Source organism: Pleurodeles waltl, chromosome 6 (genome assembly GCF_031143425.1).
Source record: "Pleurodeles waltl isolate 20211129_DDA chromosome 6, aPleWal1.hap1.20221129, whole genome shotgun sequence".
NCBI lineage: Eukaryota > Metazoa > Chordata > Amphibia > Caudata > Salamandridae > Pleurodeles > Pleurodeles waltl.
In genome coordinates this window covers 878,252,723-878,278,667 of record NC_090445.1, presented here as the reverse complement: position 1 = coordinate 878,278,667, position 25,945 = coordinate 878,252,723, and the positions used below count along the sequence as shown (strand labels likewise).

Sequence of the window (25,945 nt, the reverse complement as noted above, 5' to 3'; positions counted from 1 at the left end):
TTAGCCATTATGAGTACATTTTGAGACAAAAACGGATATAGCTGACATCCCCACACACCAACATATGTTACAAACCTACTGACCCTAAGAAAAATCTGAAAACAAATCTAAGATCTCACTTTAACAACCTGTGAAGTGGTATGCTGTTTGCATTTTCCTCTCCTCTTGGGTCGGATATAAGGCTCCAACTATGCTCCTAATGAGATCCAATAGCTCTCATACCCAGATGTAACTAAGGCATAATCAGACGATCATCCATAAAGAGCAGCATTTTGAAAGGTACCGTTGTCACGCACAGGAGTTTGGTGAAATGGTGCTTTATTTCAAGTTACTCATTAACAGCTTCTCCCTCCGACCTCCCGCTTCAGTGTCCCATTACAACCACCCGTAACACTCAAACCAAACCCAACATTCTTTTCCCCCATTCTACATTCCCTTTGTCCTGTCGCGTGGGACGCGCGAAGGACACGTCCCAACACATCTCTTCCCTTACAATAATTTGTAAAACAACAATAACAAAACTTGCAATAAAGATTATTATACCTTACATAAATAACTTTTGTCTTCTAACATTGTAATAACATCATGACACCTAAAAATAATGGTTTGCATCTAGGTGTTCTTCTTAACGTTGCATCATCACATAGTCATCAAATTTTTTAGGTATTTTGACAATCCTAGAAGAACGTACACAATGCTGTGCAGGTGGAACAGTTGTACTTGAAACACTATTGTTATCATAAACGTCCTGCATGCTGGCATTCGCACTCTATACACCTTTCTTACTCACAACCTTCAATACAGATATTTTACTCTTATTCCACCACTTGCCGTCGTCCAATTTAACGGCACTATCACCCACCTGAATTATTCTCTTCCAACCACTGAATTTAGACGTACCCTTGATCATGGCTCTTGGGGACTTCACTCTCACCAAATCGCCTTCCTTCCACTTGCACTTGCGGTTACACGTTTTCTGTGAATTTGACGTGTATCTCTGTTGAGCAGTCGCACGTTTTTCCACCACGCTATCAACCTTATACCATGGTACACTAAAATGACCCATCCATTCTCTAGATAGATTTGAGGACGGAATGCGACCACGTAACAGAACAAACGGTGAAACATGTGTATCAGAGTTATTCGTGGTGCGCACTGCCCACAACAACTTTGCCAATTTAGACTTGCAATGTAGTCCACTCGCCTTGGACAACTGAATGTTGTCCTTTAGGACCCTATTGAACCTCTCCACAAGGCCATTACTCCTTGGATGGTACAACAAGGTTTTTGAGTGTTTGATTCCCAAAAACTGCATAAACTTCACGAATTGCTTAGAAGTAAACTGAGGACCATTATCGGTCAAAATTTCATCAGGAATGCCCTCTCTAGCAAAAATACCTGCCAACCATTGGATCACATTACTAGAGTCAGGAATCTTCACAAATTTCACTTCAGGCCATCTGCTGTAATAATCAATCAGTACCATCCCATATTCTTGGGTCCCGTAAGACAACTTCATTGGCCCTATAATATCAATTGCAAGTTTGCTCCACGGTTTGTCTGGCACACGCACTGCTTCTATCGGACTTGGTACTGTAACTTGGGATTTGTCACTGGTGGCACAATATATACAATCTCTTACGAAATGTTCTATACACTTATCGACCCCAGGCCACCAAAAACCTTCTCTTATCTGCCTTTTCATGGCTCGCATCCCGATGTGACCTTTATGTGCCAAACATAGAACTTTATTCCTCATCCCACTTGGCACAACTATCTGCTTGGACCTAAATAATAAACCTCTAATAACTGACAACTCGTCGAAGACATATTTATACTTATTCCTTAGTTCACCTTCTGAGGACCATTGTGACCACCCCGAGACCACCGCATTCATGACCGATTTCATCTCATGATCTTCTTCACAAGCTTCCCTCCATTCTTGTTCACACAACGCACCATCCAATTGTTCGTTAACTGAGCATACAACGATATCATTATCATCATCCTTAGGGCCACTATCAGCAGAAGACTCTTCTAAAGGATCAGTGCCAGGCAATCTAGACAGGCAATCAGCCAAAACATTTTTCTTACCAGGCACATACTCCATTTTAAAATTGTGTTCACACAATCTATATTGCCACTTAGCAATCCTAGGAGTGGCTTTCTCAGCCCTCTTGGTTGTGAACAATTGAACCAATGGTTTGTGATCTGTCCTCACAGTAAATCTTGAGCCCCACACAAATTGTTTCAAGTGATTAATGCCCCACCAGCATGCTAAGGCCTCGCGTTCAATTACCGAATACGTCGCTTCGGCACCCTTCAGACTCCTTGATGCGAACGCGACCACTTCTTCCCTGCCATCCCTTCTTTGTAATAACACAGCTCCCAACCCTTTTTGGCTGGCATCAGTCATGATAATGGTATGATCCTTGGTGTCAAATGGTTTCAAGGGAATTGCCTGAGCTATTTCATGTTTAATATGTTCAAACTCAGTTACAGCATTCGTCCCACACAAACTTAACATTCTTCTTTAGGAGATTTCTCAAATTATACATTTTTTCCAAACAATTTGGGACAAATCGAGCTTAAAACTCTACTAGACCCATGAAAGACCTCAATTGATCCTTGTTCTCTGGGCTCCCAAAATCTCGAATAGCTTCCACTAAACTTCCTTAGGGTTTGATGCCATCAGCCGACAATTCAAAACCTAAGTAGTTGACAGCAGATACTCCAAAACGACATTTAGTAGGACTTAAGGTTACGCCTTTCAATTTTAACGTGTTTAATACACAACCCAATCTCTCATCATGTTCCTGCACATCCTTCCCATAAACCAAAATGTCGTCCTGGAAAGCTTTCACACCTCTCAGCTCCTTAAACATACTTTCTACTGTTCTCTGAAAGACTGCGGATGCAGACGCCAACCCAAATGGCATGCATTTAAACTGGAATAAGCCAAAAGGTGTAATAGAGGCTGTGTAATGTCTAGAATTAGGGTGTAGGCTAATTTGGTGGTATGCTGACGTCATGTCGAGCAAAGAAAATACCTTAGCACCTCAGATATGTTCGGTAGGGGAAATTGGTCCACCCAAATCTGATCATTAAGGTCGCGTAAATCAACACACATACGTAACTGACCATTCGTTTTGCAAGCCAGGACTACAGGTGCCACCCAGTCAGAAGATTCAATTGGTTCTATTATATCTTGAGAACACAAATTATCCAGTTCTTTCTTAAAATCCTCTCTCAAGGTGAGGGGAACTTTCCGTACCTTACGAACTTTAGGTTGAGCATTCTTATTAATTTTAATTTTATGTGCGAATACTTTGAATAGACCCACACCACCTTTAAAAATTTCAGGATAACACACTTCCCATTTATCACTCATGACAGTAGACACTTGCATGAATTCATTTCTCAGTATAACTTGTTCTGGATTATTCGGATCCAATATTAATTCTAATTTACCTTGATCGAACCAACCTAACAAGCATGCATCATCTTTTGCTACGTATATGGTCGCCCGTATGACATTGCTCTTAAACCTGAGCTCAGCTTGAAATTCCCCGAGCACATCAATAGAATTACCGCCATAACCTATTGGCTGAATACGTGACTGATTTAAAGTGGCCCCATGACCTTTAAACAAAACGTTCCATTTATTCTCACTCAAAAGTGTGAATGGTGACCCAGAATCGGCCATCATCTGGACTTGAACACCATTTATTTCCACCGAACAGAACGGTCTTTTCTTGTAAGAATTCTTTATTTCGTTCTCTTGCACTGTAAACACTTCCCCCTCATCGCTACTGGAAGAAATACAATTATTAGTAACCACGCTGTTGACCCGGTTGGAATTAGGTCTTTCAGAGTTATTAACCTTGTTTGATTTGCACACTGTCGCAAAATGACCTTTTTTATAACACTTGGCACACATTTTATCAATGGCCGGACAAAATTTAGCATTGCCCAAATGAGAAGTGCTGACACATCTGTAACATTCTAAAGGTTTGGAAAGTTTTTTCTCAGTTTTTCCACTGGTAAATTGTAAAGTACTCTCACTCTTCTTGTTACCTTTTTTGTATGTAGGTTTTACAGCAAATACATCTGATCGTGGGGATTGATTCCTGTTATCTGAGACTGACATTTGTTCCATGAACGAAACAGTACTTTCTATTCTGGTGGCAATTTCCAATGCCTTTTGTAAAGTTAAATTTGGCGTAGATAATAAAGCTTCCTGTACTTTCTTGTTGTTAGTTTTTTTCCACTAGCTGATCCTTTATCATTTCTTCTTCAAATTCTTTATACTCACACGAAACTGCCAAGAGTCTCAAGGCTCCAACGTAACTGGACACAGATTCTCCTTCGGCTTGGTCTCTTTTGTAAAATTTGTGCCTTTCTATAGTGACATTTCTACACTTTTTAAATCTTACGTCCAGAGACTTAGTAGCAGTACCATACTCATCTTCAACACCGTCACCTTCACCTTCAATAGTTAATATAGTCAATTTAGGTTTATATTTAAAAAATTTCTGCCATTCGCTGCCAAGGCCATGCCTTAAAATTGCATATTTTCTCTTGTGGGTGAAAGTTTCACCCTCGAGAGCATCTAAATATGCCTCAAATGCCTCTTTCCATTGTTCCCAATCTGCGTCAGGAGAGGCCGGATTGGGAACAAAAGGAGGCGGCGGAGAAATAGATTGCTGCATTGGTGATGTTATTACCACAGCGTTTCAATACAACAATGAAACTGAACCTAAAATAAAATGAACGTGACGATGACGTGTGCCACAATAGAAATAGTAAAATAATAAGATGAACTCGTCTGATAAAAGTTAACAAATAAAAGTTAACAAAATATGTTCGCTAAAGTGCTTCTCTTTTCTTCTTTTTTTTAATGATGTACGCAATTCCTATTGAAGTATCAATATGGTGAAAAATTCTGTGAAATTATGACCAATAGTGCATATGTTCATTGGATGAACGGCAGAACAAATTCCAGTAATATGCCGGTAAATGCGTGCTCCCGTATGTAAATGTGCTTGAAAATTGAGAAAAGTAAGGTGTGCGCGTCACCGTGACGCGCTGTAGTTTATATGAAGTGGTCGATTGAAGATGCACGGTCTAGTTTTCCTGACGTGGAGACTTCAAAATGTCTGCTGAAGGTGTGCGTGTCACTGTGACACGCTGTCCCAGGACTACAGTAAAATTGCTGCCAGTATACGCGCACACTAGACGCGCGATGACGCACTTACATAGGGGTGGGAGAGAGTTTCTCAAAATGTTACTCTCTCCCTGAGGCACGTCAACAGCGGGAAGCAGTTCCACTTGGAAGATGAGAGGCACGTCAACGGCGGGGGCCGGTTCTCCTTTAAAGATGCCTTTGGAAATGAAGAGGAAACGCCAATGGAAGGAGAAGCTGAAAAGAATTCTTCACGTTGCCTTAATATGTAGTCGGCTCTTCGACCCTCGTCGCCACTGAAAGGTACCATTGTCACGCACAGGAGTTTGGTGAGATGGTGCTTTATTTCAAGTTACTCATTAAAAGCTTCTCCCTCCGACCTCCCGCTTCAGTCTCCCATTACAACCGCCCGTAACACTCAAACCAAACCCAACATTCTTTTCCCCCATTCTACATTCCCTTTGTCCTGTTGTGCGGGACGCGCAAAGGACACGTCCCAACACATTTGTGTCTCTGTGCAGGAGCAGTGGATAATGTAGTGAATATGCTGTGGCGCAATTTGCTTGCACCGATGTAATCCAGGTCAAGAGTAGCTGCTGGAGCTGGAATCCAGCTGAATCCCACACTTTTTCAGTAGTGCTCAGCCCATCTGGCCCCAGTTGCAGCTTTTCATTCTCCTAACAAAGTGGGTGTAGGGGAAGGATCCTCAGCTCAGATACGTAGACAAAAGAAAAGCTCTGGGAAGAAGGGAGAGTATTCAAACGATGCTGATCTCCAGGACGCTGCTGTTGACCTATTTAGGAAAGCAGATGCCTGAAGAAACAAGAGTTGAGCCAAATCAGTAAGGCTTGCAACTTTTTTTCACTTCCGAGCATCCCACTGCCAAGCATCTTCTAAAAATACTTGAGTGTGGCGCTTGTAGAAACATTGTCACCTGATTTACATACTATATTTACTCTTGTCTTCTTCCCAACCTTTTCTTCATACCGTCTGTGTATTTCATGCAACCATACAGTAAGTTCTGCCAATTTGAGTGAGACTGTGGCACTATTGATCTCTTTAATTAAGATTTGCTACTTTGAAAGGGATCTTTGAGTTTGATAATACCTACCCCAATTTCAGGGCAAATATTTTTTGCCAATTTGGTTGATACCCATTTCAAGAAAACGTAGTATCACTTGAATTCTTTATATTCTCTTCCTTGAACACTTGGTGGTTAGGAACTGTTGACAAAGAAGGTGTCTAAGCCAGACCTTGAGCCAAAATGTTTTGCTGAGACCCTCCTGTTTTTGCCATCTCTACCTGGACAGGATGACTGGCAGAGGAGCTGGGGTGTGCAGTTTAAAGCTTGCATCTCTGTGTGTTGTATATCTAGTTGCTGGAGTGACCAGACAGAAGGCACGCACCTTCATTACAAGTGTAGTGCGAAGCTGCTGAGTGCAACATGTTTGATTGAATGAACATGCTCCTGTTTGCAGCCTACACCAGTTTAATTGGTATATTTTTAATTATCTTGCTTTCAGCAAGGGGTTATAATAGGTTGCGAGTTAAGCAGGATGAGCTTACAGTATCAATTCATCACATACCGAGACAGTCTAGCAATTTGAGAAAATAAGCAAAAATCTGTCAGTCAAGGTGACTGAGTCTTAAGAAAGCAATAGATGATGGGGCTGAGCTATTGCCCTACTCTATCTGTTAACAGTGGCCTGATGCAGAATTTAAATCATTTCAATAAGCAATAGCTAGAGGGGGTTGAACCCAAAGGTCGTCTATATATATATTATATATTATTATGTATTATTTTATTTTTTACAAAATATCTGACAGGGTAGGTAAGGCTGATTTTTATTTCTGATTGAGACTTCTAGTTGCAGATTCCTTACTTTAGAACTTTCCCCCAGGTGTCAGACTGGATCCGGTAATGTTTTTCTTCAAGCAATATGCTTGCGCGTCAGTAGGTGGCGTTGTTGGCATAAAAGTCACCGTAATGACATCAGGAGTAGCACATAGGCATCGCCTCAGCACAGTGATGTCAGTTCTTTTCTTTCCGTGCCACGCGCTGATCCGGAGAGAGCTACCCTGGTCTCTTTTTGACCGACTTCAACCCTTTTGTTGAGTTTTTTGGTACGTCAAGGATCACCCTGAACACCGGTTGTAAGGAAATGCCTCCTTGGCATGGTTACCCCCTAACCTTTTGCCTTTGCTGGTGCTAAGATATGATTTGAAAGTGTGCTGGGACCATGCTAACCAGGCCCCAGCACCGGTGTTCTTTCCCTAAACTGTACCTTTGTCTCCACAATTGGCACAACCCTGGCATTCAGGTAAGTCCCTTGTAACTGGTACCCCTGGTACCAAGGGCCCTGATGCCAGGGAAGGTTTCTAAGGGCTGCAGCATGTCCTGTGCCTCCCTAGAGACCCCTCACTCAGCACATGCACACTGCTTCACAGCTTGTGTGTGCTGGTGGGGAGAAAATGACTATGTCGACATGGCACTGCCCTCAGAGTGCCATGCCAACCTCACACTGCCTGTGGCATAAGTAAGTCACCCCTCTAGCAGGCCTTACAGCCCTAAGGCAGGGTGCACCATGCCAGAGGTGAGGGCATATGTGCATGCGCACTATACCCCTACAGTGTCTAAGCAAAACCTTAGACATTGTAAGTGCAGGGTAGCCATAAGTGTATATGGTCTGGGAGTTTGTCACACACGAACTCCACAGTTCCATAATGGCTGCACTGAAAACTGGGAAGTTTGGTATCAAACTTCTCAGCACAATAAATGCACACTGATGCCAGTCTGCAATTTATTGTAACATACACCCAGAGGGCATCTTAGAGATGCCCCCTGAATACCTACCTGACTTCTAGTGTAGGCTGACCAGTTTCTGCCAGCCTGCCACACACCAGACATGTTACTGGCCACATGGGGAGAGTGCCTTTGTCACTCTGTGGCCAGTAACAAAGCCTGTACTGGGTGGAGGTGCTTCTCACCTCCCCCTGCAGGAACTGTAACACCTGGCGGTGAGCCTCAAAAGCTCACCCTTTTTGTTACAGCGCCCCAGGGCATCCCAGCTAGTGGAGATGCCCGCCCCTCCGGCCACTGCCCCCACTTTTGGCGGCAAGGCTGGAGGAGATAATGAGAAAAATAAGGAGGAGTCACCCACCAGTACGGACAGGCCCTACGGTGTCCTGAGCTGAGGTGACCCCTGACTTGAGAAATCCTCCATCTTGAGTCTGGAGGATTCCCCCAATAGGATTAGGGATGTGCCCCTCTCCCCACAGGGAGGAGGCACAAAGAGGGTGTAGCCACCCTCAAGGACGGTAGCCATTGGCCACTGCCATCCCAGACCTAAACACACCCCTAAATTCAGTATTCGAGCCTGTGAGTAACCAGAGATGACACCCCTGAGCCCCCACAGCGACGCCTGCAGAGAGAATCCAGAGGGTCCCCCTGACCGCGACTGCCTGTAACAAGGGACACAGGGGGTCACCTGCAGCCCCCAGGACCTGAAGGAACCGAACTTTGACGCAGGAGTGACCCCCAGGCGACCCTCTGCCTAGCCCAGGTGGTGGCTGTCCCGAGAACCTACCCCTGTGCCTGCCTGCACCGCTAGAGTGACCCCCAGGTCTCTCCATTGTTTCCTACCTGAAACTCAACGCCTGTTTTGCACACTGCACCTGGCTGCCCCTGTGCCGCTGAGGGTGTATTTTGTGTGCCTATTTGTGTCCCCCCCAGGGCTCTACAAAACCCCCCTGGTCTGCCCCCCAGGACGCAGGTACTTACCTGCTGGCAGACTGGAACCGGAGCATCCCTGTTCTCCATAGGCACCTATGTGTTTTGGGCACCTCTTTGACCTCTGCACCTGATCGGCCCTGAGCTGCTGGTGTGGTAACTTTGGGGTTGCCTTGAACCCCCAACGGTGGGCTGCCTATTCCCCAGGACTGAGACTTGTAAGTGTTTTACTTACCTCCTAATCTAACCTTTACTTACCTCCCCCAGGAACTGTTGATTTTTGCACTGAGTCCACTTTGAAAATAGCTTTTTGCCATTTTTACAAAGACTGTACATTATATTGTTTTCATTCAAAGTTCCTAAAGTATCTAAGTGAAGTATCTTACATTTAAAGTGCTTGATGTAAATCTTGAACATGTGGTTCTTAAAACAAACTAAGAAAATATATTTTTCAATATAAAAACCTATTGGCCTGGAGTAAGTCTTTGAGTGTGTGTTCCTCATTTATTGCATGTGTGTGTACAACAAATGCTTAACACTACCCTCTGATAAGCCTACTGCTCGACCACACTACCACAAAATAGAGCATTAGAATTACCTAATTTTGCCACTATCTTACCTCTAAGGGGAACCCTTGGACTCTGTGCACACTATTTCTTACTTTGAAATAGTATATACAGAGCCAGCTTCCTACACCATTTTCAAACAGTGCGAGGACTGTCACCGCATGATTTTGTTTGGCAAATCTTTTTATTGATTTTATCCATTTAACAGTGCTTCGGTTACTACTATATAGTTCTACAGCAGTAATGCCACAAGTCAAATAAAAAACACGGATTTACAATTTGCATATTTAAGGTCTATGGGGATAGACCAGTAACTGACTTATAACGAAACAGGTTAACAATATATGCATCGGGTAATCCCATCTCCAACAAGTTTGGAGTCCACTCAATTCTGATATAAGTGAAGACGTACATGTAAGCGGTTATTAATACCTGTACAGGAGCATCAATAGTAAGAGAAAAAAAATAGTATTGCATAGTACCTATAAAACTACTAACAAAATGTTGGAGCCCAATCACAACCCCCCAAATCCGCTGAGTCCAAGGGACTCCACACCAAATGACGTTCCCACAGCCACATTTGCAGGTAGAGCAGAACATGAACATTAATGAAACAAGGAGCGTACAGGAGCAGCAGCAGAAGCTTAGAGGAGAAGCATACAAATAAATGACCTGGTAACAGTGGGGCACCACAGTATAACTAAGCAGGCGCTAGTACGTTGTCAACTGCCATTAGATCATCAATAATTGCTACTTGACCCTCCCCTGCAACTGAGTCAACATCTCGTCCCAACTGGCTGAAAGAGGATACGTCCGCAAGCCCATTGCATCCTCGCGCCACAGTGCAGCCCCCTCCGCCTCTGCCCATATCATAAAGGAGCGCTTCCAAGCTAGTACTGTTGGGGGCACAGATTCCTTCCACCGCTTGGTAATTAAGCGCTTAGCTGTCAAAAGACCCAAATGTAGGAATCTTGAAGATGCCTTATGTTTTTTGGCTCTCAGGAAAAGACCTAGGAGGCAGGAGCCACTATCTGACAACAACGGGCGCGATGTAAACCTGGATAAGGATGTTGTGACTTCATGCCAAAAAACGCTTAAGGAGGGGCAAGCCCAGAACATGTGGAGAAAGTCCGCCCCAAGTTCGTTGCATCGAGGACAAGCGGAATCCATTCGACTAAAATACCTGTTAATACGGGCTGGTGTTAGATAAGCCCTATGGAGTATATAAAATTGAATAAGACAGAATCTAGCATTACGGGGGACACTAGTGTGGCTGGACAGTGCTCCGGACCATGTGGCTTCAGTGAAGGGTCTCTCTAAATCGCCCTCCCAAGTAGTCTACAATGCAGTGAGGGCACCCACTGTGAGTGTCCTACGCTCATCAGTGAACCATCAAATCAAATGTCTGCCTTGTCCCATACCTTGTAGATATTGCACCAGAAGTGCATAGGGGGTTCAAATGACATATCTCCCCATTCACGCGACAGTTCACGCAGCAGCAAGTTGTACAAAATAAATAGTCCCGTCGGCAGCCCCGTCTTCAGCGAGAGCTCCATAAACCCAATCAAACCACCCTCCCTGTATGGATCTCCTAAAGTGTGGATGTCAGCCGCATGCCAGGGAACCAATTCCGTTGTGGTCGTGAGTCGCGTGCCGCGCTGTGTACCTAGCAACGCCAGTGATGGAGCGTAGGGAACAGTATCTTTTGTGAGGCGCAGGGATCTGTGGTAGCAGCGATGAGCTACATTCAGCAGGAACTCCGCAGGGGGGCGCAATATAGTGAGAGGGTGGAAGAGATGTGCAATCCGGATTAGTGTCCAGGGTGGAGAAGTGGTTGCAGTGCCAGCCATTTGAAGGTTCGCTAGCCACCGCGCCACCCACTGGAGCTGGGAGGCCAGGTAATAGTGTTCCATATTCGGAATCAGAGGCCGCCTCGGGAAAGGGGTAAATAAAGCTTTTTCAATGCCACCCTACAGCGGGCCCGATTCCAGAAAAACTCCCGTATTCTAGGCTCCAAATCGCGAAAGAAAACAGCTGGAACATAATGAGGCAAATTGGAGAAGTAGTATAGAAGGCAAGGGTGGACTACCATTTTCAAGAGGGCGATCCTACCAGCCACGAGAGCAGCAGAGTCTGCCAGAAGGTCATCTGTGATCGAATGGAGGACACTGCTCTACGGAGATTGCCATTGTGCAAGTCCCTCCCCGTGTGGAATATCTGTATGCCCAGATATCGGAACGAGTTTGGCTGCCAGGGGACATCTATGGCAGAGATTCGCAACCTCGGGTCTGACCGCCCTGGATCAAAAGGGAAGAGGCCTGACTTCGCCCAGTTGACAAGGAGGCTGGAAAAAGTAGCAAAGTGGCGCAAGATGTCCGCAATGTCAGGAGGGACGTTATCAATATCCCAGACGTAAAAAAGGAGGTCATCTGCATATAAAGATATGACATGCAGGCCCTCACCAATGGGATACCCCAGGTCTGCCAAGTCCTGCGGAACTCCACCACCAGAGGTTCCATCGCCAGAGAAAACAGCAACGGGGAGAGGGGGCAGCCCTATCTGGTACCCCTGCCCACCTGTATTGGTTCAGACATATATGTGCCGACCTTAACCCTAGAGCGTGGCCGAGTATATAACAGCTGGGTCAAGCGCAGGAAGTACAGGCCCATCCCAAAGCGACGCAATGAATGAAATAAGTAGGACCACTCCAAGGAGTCAAAGGCCTTCTCTAGGTCAAGGACCAGGCATCCCGCATGAGGGCAATCATGCGTTGAATATTGCATAACTCGAAAAAGGCGCTGGATATTGCTCGAAGAGTCCCGAGAAGTTACAAAACCGTTTTGGTCGGAGTGCACCAGCTGTGGGACCAAAGGCGCCAACCGAGTCGCCAGAATCTTGGCCAGGATTTTATAGTCCGTATTAAGCATCGCCAACGGCCTATAGGAACCCAGTTCAGATGGATCCCGGCCCGGCTTAGGGAGCGACACCAACAGTGCCTCGCATTGAGAAGCCGCCAATGCCGCCTCTCGCAGTGCTTGCTCATAAAGAGAAAGAAGATGGGGCGCAAGTGTCATGGAGAAAGACTTATAGAACTCAGACGGGAGTCCATCTGGGCCAGGGGTCCTGCCGGCTGACAGGGCCCGTATGCCTTTGCACACCTCCTCCAAAGCCAGGCGTGCTTCCAGCTCTTCCCACTGATCATCTGACAATCGGGGCAGGGTGAGTGCCGAAAAAAAATCAGCTCTTGTCTCCAGGTCATCTACCACCATGGACCGATAGAGAGACCGATAGTATTCAGTGAATTCAGAATGAATCTCCTGGGGGGTATGAAGCATATCCCCAGTTGTCGACCGGATCGCCATAATGGGGCTTCGGTCGTGGTCTTGACGGATAAGCCAGGCCAGGAATTTGCCCGAGCGGTCCGTCTGAGCATGGGTGTGAGCCGAGTGAGCTGCGTAGTTTAAGCAGCACAGTCTCTCTAATAACGAGATGCGTTCTGTTCTAGCCTCAGCTAACTGCTGCGAAGCGAGCACAGAGTGAGATTACCTGCGTTCATATCCCATCAGGGACTCCATTGCATGCCCCTGATAAATGCCTTCAATGCCTCCCATTCGACTAGTTCAGAGGACGATGTGCCCATTTTATGGTGAAAATACACGGGGATTGCCTTGTCCAATGAGGACCTAAATGGCGCATCCTCCAGGAGCTCCGGACGGAATCTCCAAATGGGGATGGCAGGGCGCGGCGAGTCCCATCCCAGATGCAGTAGCTGTGGATTGGGGTCCGAGTGGGTGCGACCCAAGTAGTCAGACCACTGTACCGCAGAATATAAATTAGCAGTGCACACCAGCCTGTCAAGACGGACATGTAAACAATGCGGCGCTGAGTAGAACGAGTATATCTTGGTAGCGGGATGGTGTTGTCGCCACACATCCACCATCCACCAATGGCGAAGCCAGTCGCGCAGTGTCAGTGCAGCCGCAACTGTGGGAGCAGTGGGCAATGGTGGGAAGGAGCGATCCAGTAAGGGGTCCAGAACACAGTTGAAATCGCCCACCAACAACCAGGGGAGGTCGCTCCAACGCGCCAGAAGGGTAGAGAGTGCATGAAAGAAAGAGGCTTGGTCGGTATTCGGGGTGTATATAGATCCCAACAGGATAGCACGGCCTGCAAGACATCCGCGCAACAGTACTTAGCGCCCCTGAACATCTACAGTATAATCGTCAACTACAAATGGGGTACCCGGTCTCACCCAGATAAGTGCCCCCCTGGCACAAGAGGAGAAACCTGTCGCGTAAAGCTGCCCACGCCAGCGCCGTTGTAATCGAACCACTTCCAGTTGGGCCAGGTGAGTCTCCTGCAAGAAAGCTATGTGTATTGAATGCCTTTTGAAATATGAATAGATGGAATATCTGCGCGCTGGCGAGTGTATACCACGCACATTCCATGTAAGGAATTTAAAAGGGTTCATGGTGGATCAGTAAGCGGACAAAAGGATGGCGGCCCAGCTCGAGGGATAGGAAGAGCGGATTGTAAGACAGCAGGGTCCCAGGAAGAGGGCAGGCAGGGCGGGCATAGGCTCCACACAAAACATGGCAAGAACAACTGCGGATCAACAACAGGTTCCATAATAACATGAGTGAATGCCATAGGGCGGAGGAGCAACAGGTGTCTGTCCAAACCAGGTAACTTGCTTTTAAGGCACAAACAATTTGGGGGTAAAGAAAAGGGAGGGAGTCCCCTCTAGTGGGAGTGTGAGGTAGATCAGGCGCCAGAGAAGCGGTAGTATTCAGAACACAACCCCGAACCCAGCATGAAAGCGGGGAAGCAGTTACGGCAGAGCGCAGCATATAGCATAAAGGACACTGAATGGCACAACGCCGAGCGGTCTCTCAGGCTGTCACATAGCATATCCGTGGCAGGCAGCTAACCAGCACAGCCGACGTTTGAACCAGACACTAACTGATGTACAGTGAAATACGAGGTCTGTGGGTGAGTTCAAAGTAGTTCATCAGCTGTCTGAGGCATCAACTCTTGGCGGCAGGATGAGCCAAGATCAGAGGATGTCTCAAGGGAGGAGCCTATATCACCAACAGAGTCTGTGAGATCTGCTTCACCATCCAGAGTCATTGAGAGGACGCCAATGGCCGCTGCGGTTTGCAATGCACAACGACGTTCCTGTATAATTTGTTCCAGATCAGGGGTGCATCGCACCTCCCCCAACGCAGCCACTCTTTTCTTGCTGTTCCCACGTCTACGGGGCTGTAGATTCCGATGCACTCGCTCTGTCATGGCGGGATCACGTCGATTGACCAGTTCCGAAGATTCCAGCCAGTCCCACGTCGCCTCAGGCGTGCTGAAGAAGTGCGTTTTATTGTCTGCCATCACTCGCAATCTGGATGGGAACAGCAGAGAATATGACAAATTGAGATAACGGAGTTTGTGATTAACTGCCAGGAAAGATGCCCACTCCCTTTGTACATTCATGGTGTAATCTGGGAATATCATAACCGGGGCATTTTGCACAAGTAATTGGAGGAAGTATCCGTACCGCTCATAGTATAATATCCCTATCTGCATAATGTAAGAGCCGGAGGAGGAATGGACATGGGCCAGCACCAGGCGGTCGGGCCCTAGTATGAACTCTGTGGGCTCACTCAATCGAAAAAAAGGGCGTCAGCAAACCATCCGGGAGCAGCCCTCAGAGCCAAGACTCAGCAAAAGCAACCGCAACTGGGGTCTCCACACCCCTCCGGTAGACACACTATTCTAAGATTGTTCTGTCTAGTGCGACCCTCTGCGTCCTCCACACGATGCTCCAGTGTCTCTGTCCGTTCCACCGCAGTTTGCAGTGAGGCTTCCAGTTGGTCAGAGGTCTTGAAACTGTTCCCTTAGCGTGCGGGTTCTATCTGCTAATTTGCGATGGTCCGCATGTAGGAGGGTGAGATCACTGGCCACCTTATCGATTTTGCCCTCCAACGAAGTCCGAGCTTGTTCCAGAGAGGTGCCTATGCGCTCCACAGCCACCAGCATTGCGTCTAATTTGGTGTCATCTAGGGACATAGATTCCGATCGTGACGTCTGAGGTTTGGGGCTGGTACCAGAACGGAGGTGACCTGTATTTGCCAAATTGATGTCCAGAAGGAGGGCACGCACCGCTGGACCAGCTGGCGCCTCACTGATGGAATAGGGGACCCGCTTGCGTATGCGATGTGACAGTTCAGGTGCAGCAGCACGAGCAGCCTCCCCACCGGCCCTGCTCCGTTGCACAGGTTCACCACCAGTCCGACTGTCACCGCATGATGCCGGTGACAAATCCTCATTGGGTCTGTTTGTGGTGCTTGGAGTGCGATCACGACCCGAAGTCGACTCCTCGTTGGTCCCGGTCTCACTCAAGGGGAAGGTCTTTTGGACAACTTGCAGACCCACCACCATTCTTCTTCCTGAAAGTCTTCGGGACAAGCTAAGAAGAAGAAGAAGTCGAAGAGATCCCATCACCCTACAACTTCACCATGTTGATGGGCTGATGCGACGCGGCTGGAGCATCAACACTCAAGGCCTCCGTCCTTGGAGCCTGCTTCTGGGTCTGCTTCGTGCTTCCCTCAGTTTCCAGGAGCCGGAGCAACCCCTGCCCAATTAAAAGAATTTTATGAGGCCATGTGCCTCATCTTTGGGCAGGCTTTGGGCCCAAAGGGTTTGGTTGGGGACCTTTGGGTTCCACGCTGATGGCTCTGGCCACCGAGGTCCCCTCCAGCGCTGGTTCGATTGTCGACGCTCCTGACGTCGGTGGTACCCACAATCAAACTCAACCCAATCCACATCCCCGATGACTTGGAGTTGGACCGGCGTCAACAGATGCCACCTCCGTCTTCGATGGGGCCTATTCACCTCTGGTTGGATTCTAACCTTTTTCTAATGAGTAAGAATTCGGGGAAGTATTGGACGGGTCCCTGGACCCTTATTAATACTCGGATGACCCTAATTTGGACTGGGCACAGGAGTTGGGTGAGGCCAGCGGCCTGGACACTTCTCCTGATGCTGGCATGCTGTCTCCTCCTACCGTGGCTACCGCAGAGGGAATGACTTATTCTGTTGTGGTCGGTAGGGCGGCTGAGGTCCTCAGCCTTGAGCTACCTACTGTTCAAGTCAGGTCAAATCTCCTGACGAAGATGCTTCAGCCAGGGGCTTCCACATATGAGCCTCTTCTGCCATTCAATGAAGCCCTCACTGATATCCTACTGGTTACTTGGTCCAGGCCTAACACAGGGGCTCCTGTGAACAGGACTTTCGCACTCTGCCATCAGCCCGCCCCAAACGACCCTAAATTGCTGTCCCAACACACCATGCCTGAGAGCCTTGTCATCCAGACATCCTCTTCCTCGAGCGCATTCCCTTCCGCACCCTCAGATAGGAAATCAAAAAGGCTGGAACAGTTTGGGAATAAGATGTTTTCTTCCTCCAGTCTCACGCTGCGGGCGGTGAACACCACATGCCTTTTGGGCTGCTATACCCATTCTCTGTGGGATACGGTCACGCAGGTTCTGCTGCAGATACTGTAGGAGGTCCGTGCTATTGTCTCCCAAGCTGACACCGATGGGAGAGATGCTGCAAAGTTCACGATCAGATGAGGGCTGGACACGACTGACTCTCTAGGTAGATCGGTTGCGACCTTGAGGCACCATGTGTGGATGCGTTCATCTATTTTTTCAGGGAATGTCCAAAAGACTCATATGGCCATGCCCTTTGATGACTCCCGTCTCTTTGGAGACAAGGCGGACTTGCCTTTGGAGAGGTTCAAGGACTCCCGGGCTACGGGTCGGTCCCTCAGCCTTTCCACTGCCCCTCGCCCCCAACAGTCCGCCTTTCCCCCCTTTCATGCCCACAGAAGGGGCTCCCTGTCATGCCCCTATCCTAGTCACTGTGCCACCCATGCTGTTCAGCCGCTGCATGGCCGGGGACGCAGAATCCCACGTGGGAGTGGGACAGGGAACCAGAGGTCTGCCCAGTCCATCCCTGCCCCCGCTGCAGCTTTCAAACCCTCCTAGTCCGTCCCCTCACTTCAGTCCAGTTGGCGGCATGATTCAGCATCACCTGCCCCACTGGGAATCCATCACTGTGGACAGGTGGGTTTTGCAGGTCATTCAAAGGGGCTACTCCCTCCCCTTCGAATCTGCCCCATCAGCCATACCTCCATCAGTTAGCCATATTCCGGGGGATCCTTTGGCACCTCTCCGCCAGGAAGTTGTGGTTCTCTTGGCCAAGGGAGCCATAGAGAAGGTCCCTGCACCAGAAGTAGGTTGTGGTTGTTATTCCCGCTACTTTCTGGTGCCCAAAAAAGACATGGGCTTATGTCCTATGCTAGACCTTCGGGACCACAATCTCTTCCTCAAGAAGGAGAAATGCAAAATGCTCACCCTGGCTCAGGTTCTGTCTGCCTTGGACCCAGGAGACTGGATGTTAATGTTGGACTTGCAGGACACTAATTTCCACATTCCCATCCTGCCTGCCCACAGACGTTACCTAGAATTCATGGAAGGTCACGAGCATTTTCAGTTTACCATTCTCCCCTTTGGCTTTACCAGTACCCCTCGGGTGTTCATGAAAGTGATGGAAGTGGTTGCAGCTCATCTGCGAAAACCTACCTCGACAGTTGGCTGTTGAAGGCGGACTCACCCCAGAAAGTCGTCTCCCACCTTCACACCACGGCAAACCTCCTGCATACGCTGGGGTTCACTATAAATGTGCCTAAATCACACCTGACTCCCTCTCAGATGCACCATTTCATTGGAGCTGTTCTGGACACAGTGCTGTTTCAGGCCTATCCTCCCGAAAAGTGAGTCCACGATATTCAGGCTATGATTCTGATCTTTCAGCCTCTGTCTTGGAGTTCGGTGAGACTGACTCTGAGATTGCTGGGCATCATGGCCTCCTGCATCCTGCTATTGACACGTGCCAGATGGCATTTTCCGTCTTTGCAGTGGGACTTGAAGTTCCAGTGGGCGCATCATCAGGGAAATCTCTTTGACATGGTCCAGATCTCAGAGGGGACTGCAAAAGACCTGCAGTGGTAGCTTTCAAATCTGCATTTTGTCCACGGCAGATTCCTCTCCCTTCCCCAGCCAGATCGGTTCATAGTGACAGATGCGTAACTTCTGGGATGGGGCAGCCACATGCAAGAGGCGGAGATCAGAGGCCTCTGGTCTCCAGAGGAGTCTGGGCGCCATATCAACTTTCTAGAGCTCCGGGTGATCAGGCTTGCGTTAAAAGCATTTTTTTCCTCTCTCAAAGGGAAAGTAGTGCAAGTGTTCACCGACAACACTACTGCCATGTGGTACTACAACAAACAGGACGGAGTAGGGTCCTGGACCCTTTGTCAGGAGGCTTTACGCCTCTGGACATGGCTGGAATATCAGGACATTACCCTGGTGGTTCAACATCTGGTGATCTCTCTGAACACCAGAGCAGACGAACTCAGCCATCGATGCATAACTGATCACGAATGACGTCTCCATCTGAAGGTGGCGCAAGGTCTCTTTCAGTGGTGGAGAGAACCTTGGTTAGATCTGTTCGCCTCCACAGAGAACACGCAATGTCAGCTGTTTTGCGCGTTGGAATTTCCAATGCAGCACTTGCTCGGAGACGCTTTTCGTCTTGAGTGGAACTCCGGCCCCCTTTATGCCTTTATGCCTATACCACTTCTGCCCAGATTTCTCAATAAGATCAGGAACGACCGGGCCCAAGTCATCTTGGTGGCTCCGGACTGGGCATGGAGAATATGGTATCCAGAGCTATTGGGCATGGCCACAGATCCTCACTCAGACTGCCTCTTCGGGAGGATCTTCTGTCGCAGCAGCAGGGGACGGTTCTCCACCCAAACCTGTGCAATCTCTGCCTTCATGCGTGGAGATTGAATGGCGGCAGTTGGCAGCTTTTGACCTTCCACCCAAAGTCTGTGATATTATCTTGGCAGCCAGACATCCCTCCACCAAAATGGTATACACCTGTCGGCATGGTGTACCAACAAATCTGTTGACCCCTCTTTGCTCCTCTTTCTGAGGTTCTTTTGTTCATTCTTTCTTTAGCCCAGCAGGGCTCTGCTTTGGGCACCTTTAAAGGGTATTTATCGGCTATTTCAGCCTTTCTTTGATCACCTGATCAGCCTTCACTCTTTAAGTCTCCTATTGTCAATCCATTCCTTACAGGTCTCTCCCATTTGTATCCTCCCACTCCATTTATCATGCCTCAGTGGAACCTCAATCTTGTCTTTACTTTTAAGACTGTTTTTGTTGTTGCCATCACTTCTGCCCGTAGAATGAGGGAGCGTCAGGCTCTTTCTTCAAAGCCCCCTTACTTGTCTGTGCACCCTCACAAAGTGGTGTTGCGCACTAAGGCTTCCTTCCTTCCCAAGGCCGTTACGCCTTTTCATGTAGGCTAGTCCATCACCTTGCCTACTTTTTATGCACCCCACACCCTTCTCATGAGGAGGAGAGACTCCACCATCTGGACCCAAAGAGAGCGTTGCTGTTCTATCTAAATCATACTAAAGATTTCAGGGTGGACAATCAACTCTTTGTTGGATATGTGGGTGCAAAGAAAGGGAAGTCGGTGCAAAAACGTACCATCTCTCAATGGGTATTTCTATGCATCAGGATGTGCTTTGCTTTGGCCAAGAAGCAACCCCCTGAGGGCTTGCGTGCTCATTCCACCAGTGTCACGGTTTTGGGCAGGTCTGATCAGGACTCTGGTTGGGGCACCCCAGGTCACAGAATATCCCAAAGAGATAGTGTACTGGGGCAGAAGAGCAGCTAAAGAAATACACTGGAAAGGACAGCTATGGACAGGCACAGCAAACAGGAAAGTAAAAGCAGAGCAACCTTAGTGTGAACAAACAGGAAACAGATTACTAATGGACAAACACACTGGGGTTACCACTAAGGTTGTTCACAGGGTAGGGCTCAGAACTTCCCACAGAAACAGGGAATGTGAATGCCTCTGTGCAGATTGCTCTTGCAGATAGTCACCTCGCAAGCCCCACAGAAAGGAGGCAGCAGAAGTGATTCTGTCTCTGGACCCTTAGAGCACAAACAAGGGTTGTACTTACATACACAAGACAAGCCCTTGTGGGTCCAGCTGGAAACACAGTGGCAATTCCAATAGCATACTGTCACTGTTATGCACTAAAGACTACGTATAACACTAGACGCAGGTCCTGGAGGAGAGAATCCCGTAAAAAGGAGCAACTGGGCTTCTCCCATAGAAAACAATGTACAGCAAAAACCAGGCTTTCCGACTACGAGGCTGTGCATTATGGGATTTGCAGTCCTGGGAATCAAATGTAATTCTACAAAAGCATACCATAGCGAAAAGGGAAACAAACGGGAGTCAGAAAGGGACTCTAGATGAGTGTTCAAGGTGATTCCCAGGATACAGACCGTCCCTTTACAGCGCCCCCTAGAGATGGGATGACAGAGTCATAACAACCAGAGCAAATGCTGCTTCCACCGCGTTAGCACGCAGAGTTCCTGTCCTGGATATCTGCCAGGCAGCTACGTGGGCATCCTTGCAAAAGTTTGTTAAACATTACTTCCTGGACAGTCAGGTCTGTCAGGACAGCTACTTTGGTTGTTCAGCCCTGCGGGACTTTCTAGTATGATCTTGGTTCACAGCCCACCTCCGAAGATGGCATTGCTTGGGTATCTATTCTAAGGTAAGGAATCTGCTACTAGAAGTCTCTATCAGATGTACAAGTTACTTACCTTCGGTAACGATATATCTGGTAGAGACATAGGGGCTGATTCTAACCCCGGCGGTCTTCAACCGCCGGGGCGAGGGTCGGCGGGAGCACCGCCGACAGGCCGGCGGTGCCCCGCAGGGCATTCTGAGCGCGCGCTTTGGCCGCGGTCAGAAAGGGTAACCCGGCGGTCTCCCGCCGGTTTACCGCTGCCCTCAGAATCCCCCATGGCGGCGCAGCTTGCTGCGCCGCCATGGGGGATTCTGACCCCCCCTACCGCCATCCTGTTCATGGCGGGAAAGCCGCCATGAACAGGATGGTGGTAGGGGGGGTCGCGGGGCCCCTGGGGGCCCCTGCCGTACCCATGCCAATGGCATGGGCACGGCAGGGGCCCCCGTAAGAGGGCCCCGCAAGGTATTTCAGTGTCTGCCTTGCAGACACTGAAATACGCGACGGGTGCTACTGCACCCGTCGCACCTTCCCACTCCGCCGGCTCGATTACGAGCCGGCATCCTCGTGGGAAGGGAGTTTTTCCCTGGGCTGGCGGGCGGTCTTTTGGAGACCGCCCGCCAGCCCAGGGAAAAACTCATAATACCCTCCGCGGTCTTCTGACCGCGGAGCGGTATTATGGGGGCAGAATTCCTTACGGGCCCACCCATCCTCCCTGCTTGTGAACTGATTTCTAGGGATAGGACCTTCGCTCTGGCGCACCAATCTCAGTTTTCTTCGCAGCTCTGCACTTTGGCGTGAAAAGTCATGAATATAAACTGACTGAGGCAGCGTCTATGAACTACTCCTGACGTCACCACAGCAATGACGATGCCAACAACGCCTGTGGAGTAGACCGGTGCCACCTACCGATACCCAAGGGTATTGCTCAAAGAACAAATCTCCGGATCCAGTCTGACGCAGGGGCAAAATTCTAAGGTAAGGAATCTGCAACTAGAATATGTCTCTTCCAGATATATCGTTACCGAAGGTAAGTTACTTGTACTACAGACCTGAAAGTGCCTTTCAGTGGACAGTATATGTAACAGAACAGAGCGTATATGAATGAATATGTGAAATTCCAATGATCATATCTCAATTCAGTTGTAAGTAACTGTTTCTGTCACTGGATAGTTGCCTATCTTATTAGTCTGCTTACTTGCTTTGTGGTAGTGCCATCATTGTCTAAGTACTTAGCTGGAACTGGCATTCACATCAACAAATGCAAGACCCATTTGGCAAAAATGTGTGCTTATAATACTAAACTTTGAGTGATTAAGCTAATAGAAAACTATGCATGTGCCATCAGAGAAAGCAACACGTAACTAAGGGCCTCATTTTCAGTACAATGGGCAGGCTGTAGGTCTGCTTGTTTGGCACAGGCCCCCTCCCACCCCTTCCACAGTAGACCATCTGCTGTACTAAGAGATAGCTGCCTGTGGGGTGGGGTTCTCTCAATCCATAAGTACATTCATTAGTGCGACAGATGCACTTTTGATTCCGCTGAATGCCGAGCAGTGCTCCATAGTTTTTTTGACTCACTTTGTATTTATCTTGTTTTTCACAAAGCTGAGAGATTCTCTGCAAAAAGCAAAACAATAATGGCCCTGATGCACAGGTTGTTTTCTCCCTGCACACAGGAGCCTCTGTTTTTCAGCCTAGATCTGCCATGGAACTCAGGCAGGGAGAACCATGGTTGCTCAATCTTAAATAAGGAGTGTTGACCATAATTGTAACTTGCCAGCCTACTGATGGGTGGACCATCATGTCAAGGGTTTCCTGCACTAGAGCCAGGTGAGGCTTTACTTTAGAAACCCTCTGGTTGCTGAGGAGGAGTGCTTAAATTTTATTATGATATTTATGTACCTCCAAACTCTTAATGAGACCTTTAGTATTATGTATTATACAAGCACTACACTATTCATGCCTTATCTTATGCAGAATTCATGCAGGAAGTCTTACGGCTTTTTCTCAGCTACAGGAACGGGCTGCAACATGATTCCTTTTTAACGCCAACCTAACTTCTTTCTCAGAGGCCAGTACGATGCACCCCCTCACCTCATCTTGGTTTTTTCCCTAATCTTTTTATTGCCATTTTGATATGAAAAAAGAGTACAACATAGAGAATTAGTAAAAGCAATCGCATCACATGTCTGAACATCCTTAGTACCAACCACCCCCCACTTCCAGTCCTCCCCGCTTCATGTGATTCCCAACAGTAGTTTATTGTGCTGTGCCTATTACTTGATTGTCAGCTGCAATCGTGTCTGAGGTGTCACATATTTTGCCTCTCTAGCCATTCCAGAGTCCCCATATTTAGGCATATTTCCAGGGGCAATCTCGACCTTCATAGACAACCCTTTTGGCCAACATGCACCAGTTCATATCATGCTTCTGGCTGCCTAGTTGAGACACCTGTTCCGCTCCCTGCAATTTGGCATTATTACGTTTTGCAATTTACAGGCCCCAGCGTCATATGTTGTAATTCCATTTCTCCCCACACACAATTCAAGCATTCAACCAATTCTTACCAAAAGATCTTTAATTTTGGACAGTGCCCATCTAGCCGCACCACTGTCTAGCAATTAACAGTTGTTACCCTGCCGATTTTCAACAATGTGGTTGGGGAGTAGAATGACTGGTGTCATATTTTCAGTTGCACAAAGCAAAAGCCTAATCTCATAGCTACCTCTCATGGGAAGGCCCTGGCCTCCACCTATTTATCATGCTGAAGTCTCCCTAGGTCTTTCATCCCCTTTTTATGCAAGTTTGTTAACGTATCGGGTGCATTCTAGATTTGTTTATGTATGTTACCGAGGTGGCTTTGCATGGCATGTGGTCGTCAAGTCGTGTGTTTTTTGGCGATGTGGATTCTGGGAGTCGCGTGTTCCTAGGTATTGCTGTCTTTAGTGTGTGTGTGGGACCTGTAGATATCAATATGTTTCTGTGGGAGCCAACTGGTATTCCTGCTGTAGATCTGCAAAGGGTACAACATCCCCCTGATGCCACAAGTCCCCAACTTTAGAGATACCTATTATATCCCATATGTCGAAACCATGGAGATCACTCAGTGTTCCCCGTGCTGCTGTGTCCTATAGGGTGTGGCATGCGTGCTCTTCCCATTCCATCCCAGGGTTTGAGTGGCTGTGTGCCAAACTTGGACAACTATTGCGGTTGGCGCTTGGAGTTTCAAGCGCTTGGAAGATCCATAGAGTGCAGAATCAGCTTGTCCATTCAGTAGGCCAGGTCATCCCAGGGAACAAAACCCTGCTGTCTTTAGTGGATAGCTGTGCTGCCCAGTAGTACTTTTGGATGGCGGACAAAGTAACTCCACCATCTTACCATGCCTGTGTGAGCTTGTGTTGTGCAATTAGGGTTGGGCCACCATTCCATAATAGCGTTCCTATCTCGCTCTCCGTGGCCTTAAATTATGATCTGTATAGGGGATAGGTGGTATTCTGTAAACTATACAGAAAAACGGGATAAGGACATCATTTTGAACAGGGCTGCCCTGCCCAGGAATGTTAGCAGGAGGGACCTCCAATGCTGGATGTCCCATTTTAGCCTCTCAAGGAGAGGCACTACATTTTTGTTGTAAAAGAGTACCAGATTTCCTGTGACATATATCCCTAGATAGTGATTACCATTTCCACAGGACAGTCTCGGGTAGTCTTGCTGGTTGCCCCTGTAAGACACATATTTGGGATTTTTTCCAGTTGATTGTGTACTCTGAGTAGTGTACAAAAGTATGAAATATTTGCATTAATCTGTTCAATTTGAGCTCTGGGTTTGTCAAGTACAGCAAGATGTCATCTGCATAGAAGGAGATTTTATATTCCCATTGTTCAGTCCAGTGCAGACCTTGAACGGGGGGTCCTATCTAATCAAGGCCACCAAGGTTTCCAATGCAAGTGTGAATATCAATGGGGAAGGGTACAGCCCTGTCTCGTGCCACGTTGCAAATAGAAGATCTGTGATGATCCTCCATTCACCTTCACATGTGCAAGTGGATTGGTGTACAGTAGCCATACCCATTTAATAAAGCCTGGGCCAAAGCCCATTTTAGCCAGTACCTCAAACATATATATGCCCATTCAAAGGAGTTAAATGACATTCTGGCATCTAGGGAGAACATCAGTGCTATTTCTCGTATTTTGGGGGCCCTGCCCAGGACATCGTGTAGGCCCCTCAGATATAAGGGGCAGTGGGGCATGAAGGCTAATTGATCCTGGTGGACCAGGCCTGGAATTACCTTGATGAGGCGGGTGGGCAAGACGTTGGCTAGGATCTTGGCCTCTACATCAAGAAGGGATATTGGTGTATAGGAGGCACAGTCCTCCAGCAGATTCCTTGCCTTGGGAATGGCAGCTGTAGTGGCCAGTTGTTATCCTCAGGTAAGTCACCTAGTTGATGGCCAGTTTTTGGCTCAAAGGTTTGTAGAGTTCAAACAGGCGCCCACTGGGGCCAACCGACTTGCCCGAAGACAAGTACTTCACTGCTGCCAGTATTTCCACCTCTGTGATCTCCTCCTCAAGGAGCGCCCATTCTGAGGTTGATAAGGCTGACGTGTGCGCCTGTGAGGAATTCCTGTGACTCTTTTGCGGCAGTGGTCACTGCAGTGCTTTATAACTGAGCATAGTAGTCAGCAAATGCACTGGTAATTTGTCACCACTCATGCACAGATTCTCCTTTCTCTGTTTGCACCTTTAACATCCAGTGGCCTGACTGGTCCCTCTTGTCCAGCC

At 47.9% G+C, this 25,945-nt stretch overlaps 1 protein-coding gene across 2 annotated transcripts in view; it reads left to right on the top strand.

Moving 5' to 3' along the window:
- Positions 1 to 25,945, top strand: part of HPSE2 (heparanase 2 (inactive)) — a 2,071,112-nt gene that overhangs the window by 1,995,648 nt on the left and 49,519 nt on the right. The gene's annotated exons all lie outside the window — the stretch shown is intronic.